This window comes from Haliotis rubra, unplaced genomic scaffold (assembly GCF_003918875.1).
Source record: "Haliotis rubra isolate DU_JTF1 unplaced genomic scaffold, ASM391887v1 Scf929, whole genome shotgun sequence".
Lineage (NCBI taxonomy): Eukaryota > Metazoa > Mollusca > Gastropoda > Lepetellida > Haliotidae > Haliotis > Haliotis rubra.
The window spans coordinates 299,007-305,006 of record NW_025767667.1 but is presented as its reverse complement, the minus strand read 5'-3'; positions in this window follow the sequence as shown (position 1 = coordinate 305,006).

Here is a 6,000-nt window from a genome sequence, read left to right as displayed (position 1 = left end):
AAACACTGTTCTTTGTACGAGATAAAGAGATAAAGTACTGTCGGAAATAGAACAAACACTGTTCTTTGTACGAGGTGTCAGAGATAAAAGTACTGTCGGAAATAGAACAAACACTGTTCTTTGTACGAGGTGTCAGAGATAAAGTACTGTCGGAAATAGAACAAACACTGTTCTTTGTACAAACACTGAGGTGTCAGAGATAAAGTACTGTCGGAAATAGCACAAACACTGTTCTTTGTACGAGGTGTCAGAGATAAAGTACTGTCGGATATAGAACAAACACTGTTCTTTGTACGAGGTGTCAGAGATAAAGTACTGTCGGAAATAGAACAAACACTGTTGTTTGTACGAGGTGTCAGAGATAAAGTACTGTCGGAAATAGAACAAACACTGTTCTTTGTACGAGGTGTCAGAGATAAAGTACTGTCGGAAATAGAACAAACACTGTTCTTTGTACGAGGTGTCAGAGATAAAGTACTGTCGGAAATAGAACAAACACTGTTCTTGTACGAGGTGTCAGGAGATAAAGTACTGTCGGAAATAGAACAAACACTGTTCTTTGTACGAGGTGTCAGAGATAAAGTACTGTCGGAAATAGAACAAACACTGTTGTCGGAAATAGAACAAACACTGTTCTTTGTACGAGGTGTCAGAGATAAAGTACTGTCGAACAAATAGAACAAACACTGTTCTTTGTGTAGAGGTGTCAGAGATAAAGTACTGTCGGAAATAGAACAAACACTGTTCTTTGTACGAGGTGTCAGAGATAAAGTACTGTCGGAAATAGAACAAACACTGTTCTTTGTACGAGGTGTCGTAGAGATAAAGATACTACTCGGAAATAGAACAAACACTGTTCTTTGTAAAACCAGAGGTGTCAGAGATAAAGTACTTGTCGGAAATAGAACAAACACTGTTTTCATGCCAGGAGAGTCGACGGTCCGTCGTCATACCTGGCTGAGCGACCTAATTGATATCTATGGTCTGATCTATTGCTTTCAGCAGCTATTCGTATTTGTTTCTAAGATTTGCCTGATTTTACGAGTAAACATGCTTTTCTGGATATCCTATTACGCATCCCACTTGACGCCCAGTTAGGCCGATGTGGGTTATTTCGACATTTGCTATATCCAATTGTGTAAGTTTATGGAAACAGAGTGACAGCCTAAAACAGTGTTTTTTCTATTTCCGACAGTAATTTACCTTTGTTCCTTCTTCAGGTGACTGTTGAATCAGTGTCCAGAGTGAACATGTTTACACAGGGCAAGATGGGAGAATGTTCACAGATAACACCATCTGGGATCGTTTCAGTCACATATGACTAAACCCTCCGCGTGTTCTTGACGCATAAACCTTCAAGCATTGAACTCTTTACTTGGAATATTGAATCATCTTCACAATAAAATAGTGAGCGAGTGAGTTTAGATTTACGCTGCCTTAAGCAATAGTCCAGGATTATTCCAGCAATATCACGGCGGAGGACCCCAGTAATGGACTTCACAGACTGTGCCCATGTGGGGAATCGAACCCGGGTCTTTGGCGCGACGAGCGAACGCTTGAACCACTTGGCTATCCCACTGCACCTCACAATAAAATAATCACTCAGAGATGTTGCCCAAAACACCATTGACATGTCATGGCGATGGTACAGGACAGCAGCAGGTATATCGGACAGGAACATCCTCAGGTCAAAACCAATGACATGTCATGGAAATGGTACAGGACAGCAGCAGGTATACCGGACAGGTATATCCTCAGGTAAACACCACTGACATGTCATGGAGATGGTATACCGGACAGGTATATCCTCAGGTAAACACCATTGACATGTCATGGAGATGGTACAGAACAGCAGCAGGTATACCGGACAGGTATATCCTCAGGTAAACACCATTGACATGTCATGGAGATGGTACAGGACAGCAGCAGGTATACCGGACAGGTATATCCTCAGATATACACCATTGACATGTCATGGAGATGGTACAGAACAGCAGCAGGTATACCGGACAGGTATATCCTCAGGTAAACACCACTGACATGTCATGGAGATGGTATCCCGGACAGGTATATCCTCAGGTAAACGCCATTGACATGTCATGGAGATGGTACAGGACAGCAGCAGGTATACCAGACAGGTATATCCTCAGGTAAAGACCATTGACATGTCATGGAGATGGTACAGGACAGTAGCAGGTATACCAGACAGGTATATCCTCAGGTAAACATCATTGACATGTCATGGAGATAGTGCAGGACAGGTATATCCTCAGGTAAACGCCATTGACATGTCATGGAGATGGTACAGGACAGCAGCAGGTATACCAGACAGGTATATCCTCAGGTAAACACCATTGACATGTCATGGAGATGGTACAGGACAGCAGCAGGTATACCAGACAGGTATATCCTCAGGTAAACACCATTGACACGTCATGGAGATGGTACAGGACAGCAGCAGGTATACCAGACAGGTATATCAGGTCATGGAGATGGTACAGAACAGCAGCAGGTATACCGGATAGGTATATCCTCAGGTAAAGACCATGGACATGTCATGGAGATGGTACAGGACAGCAGCAGGTATACCAGACAGGTATATCCTCAGGTAAACACCAGTGACATGTCATGGAGATGGTGCAGGACAGTACCAGGTATACCAGACAGGTATATCCTCATGTAAACACCATTGACATGTCATGGAGATGGTGCAGGACAGTAGCAGGTATACCAGACAGGTATATCCTCAGGTAAACACCAGTGACATGTCATGGAGATGGTGCAGGACAGTACCAGGTATACCAGACAGGTATATCCTCAGGTAAACACCAGTGACATGTCATGGAGATGGTGCAGGACAGTAGCAGGTATACCAGACAGGTATATCCTCAGGTAAACACCAGTGACATGTCATGGAGATGGTGCAGGACAGTAGCAGGTATACCAGACAGGTATATCCTCAGGTAAAGACCAGTGACATGTCATGGAGATGGTGCAGGACAGTAGCAGGTATACCAGACAGGTATATCCTCAGGTAAACACCAGTGACATGTCATGGAGATGGTGCAGGACAGTACCAGGTATACCAGACAGGTATATCCTCAGGTAAAGACCAGTGACATGTCATGGAGATGATGCAGGACAGTACCAGGTATACCAGACAGGTATATCCTCATGTAAACACCATTGACATGTCATGGAGATGGTGCAGGACAGTAGCAGGTATACCAGACAGGTATATCCTCAGGTAAACACCAGTGACATGTCATGGAGATGGTGCAGGACAGTAGCAGGTATACCAGACAGGTATATCCTCAGGTAAACACCATTGACATGTCATGGAGATAGTGCAGGACAGTAGCAGGTATACCAGACAAGTATATCCTCAGGTAAACACCAGTGACATGTCATGGAGATGGTGCAGGACAGCAGCAGGTATACCAGACAAGTATATCCTCAGGTAAACACCATTGACATGTCATGGAGATGGTGCAGGACAGTAGCAGGTATACCAGACAGGTATATCCTCAGGTAAACACCACACCACTAACTGACTGTACAACGGGTTGTGACGCAGCATGACAAGAGCTTGCTGTGATGCCATGTATCTGCATTTATAAAGACTCTCAAGGCGAATAAGCATGACTACAGACAGGATTGAGTCACGCCACGTAATTTCCTTCCTTCATAAGGCATCGTTGACCGGCTGTCAATGAATCAGTTAAAAAAAACTACTTGATGGAGAAAATTGTATTTTATTGCAGAATAGATTAAAGCTGAAGCACGTGATTTCATATAACGTGTGAAAACGCTAAAGTGATAAAATCAGTTACATGTTGCATTTAGTACATTCAGCTGACATGTAAGTCCGTTTATTCACGATCAACAACCGAATCGGCAACACAATTCATACAGCACATTTGTAGTAAGTGCTGTACCCTTTTACATGGATATCAGTGAATCAATAGAATTGTTCACCCACGCATCTGTGACCCCAAAAAGCCAAACAGCACCAAAAGAAACTGACTGTAAACTCGGTCCTCTATAGTTTTCCCACAGATGTTTAACACTTAATATCATATCGGCTATATTTCAGCCATAGATCGACGAGATCATGTTTACACATGTGTACAGGTGTACCCTGCTGATTGCGATGCTATATTTAAACACTATTTTGACGTACATATTATAACAACAATATCTTAAGAAGTGCTTAAAACTGTAATAAGATACCATCGGACAAACGGTACTACTCTAACCGCATGATACCCCAGCAGGATTCATGGCTTCACTTTAGCTACGTAATACTGGTGGTTGTACATAACACTAGCCAACATGAACACAATGCTCAGGGATGGGTTGAGTCTGTTTGTCCCCTATGATAGTCACACTGATCATTCTACGTAGTGATAACGCAACGTGATAGGGTATGATACCCCAGCAGGTTTTATGGCTTCACTGTAGCTACGTAACACTAGCCAACATAACCAAACTGTCTAGTAGTGGGATGGCATAAGACTCTCTTTGATCATAGTCACACTGATTATTTAACGTGGTCCGTCTTAAGGCAACGTGACTTAAATCACATGTCACACAGGAATTGAGAATATGATGAAAAAAACCTATTATATATATATGCTGACCCCTCCTTAATCTTTACATATTTTTAATGTGAACCAAACTGAATTTGTGAGATGAAGATTCTGAGGTGTTTCTTACACCTGTGTGTCCAATTAAACACCGCAGTGTCGAAGTTTGAGGAACCTAAGTAAGTACGTATCTGTTGTTTGGCATAACCAAGAAATGATGGTTTTGCTGCTGACCCTGATAAAAGTAATAAATGTGACTTCGCTGAATGTGTGAATACATATACATTAACACTAAACTAGCTAACCGTACTGTGAAATGCACAATTAGACATTGATATCACTCCTACTTCCCTTTCGTCAATCTTCAGGCAGCAAGAACTATACCAAAACTTATTGCATTGTTGTTTAACCCCCTGGATGCCACAGGGACATATATGTCCTTCCACTTCAACCCTCAATTTCAAGTCGAATAAAAATCAAAGTATCCCACGCACACAAATACACTTCACAGTTTCGAATTCTGCGGGAAATTTTCTGTTTCTTGATACCATCCACTATTATTTTAGACAAAGCTCAAGTGCTGAAAATGACCATTCAAAATAGGCTTCATCGAAAATGGCGACATTTTTGACACAGTACGAAATCGCGATTCACAGCGTTATTTGCTGTATGTTTTGAAATGTGAAAATCGGATAATTACTGTGAGTATTGAATTTCAAAAATAACATATTTATGATCACTGATATCAGTTTTACATGAAATCGCTAATTATAATTCTGAAACGTTGCCGATGAATCTAGAATCGGTAGGGATGTTTTCGAAAATGCACTTACACGAACACCGTAGAGCGCTTTCCGCCATATTTGATAGTGTTACAAAATCACGTTTCGCGGAGGCCGGTATTGAGACGCCTAGTACATCACGTATATTTCATATTAAGCTTCGAAAAATGCATCACTGAATACATTTTAGAATCAAATTGAAAATGGTCTGTGTCACCGATGATAACTGTCTAGATAAAATGAGACGAAACATATTGGGTGTGAAAACGAACGTTGTGCTTGAAAGACTGCGTTAGTCTGAAATGTAAACAAAGACAAATTCCGATTTTACACTGCGTAGCATTTTCTGAAATTGTTCAACATTCATCCGTCTATTCATTGCTTGCAATGGCTCAATACCTTTAGAATATACATGGAAAGAGTATCGTAGCAAGAAATAGGAAATTAGAAATAGATACAATGCAATGATTTGATAATTCATAAGAAAATGTCAAAGTTTCCGTGCAGCGTGACGCCATGACTGACGCCAAATCACGCAGAACGACAACATTAATTATCGGCATTTCTGTCCTTTTCTCTTACGTATAGTGAAAACGATAAAAACATATAACAATACACAGATAGTCAGA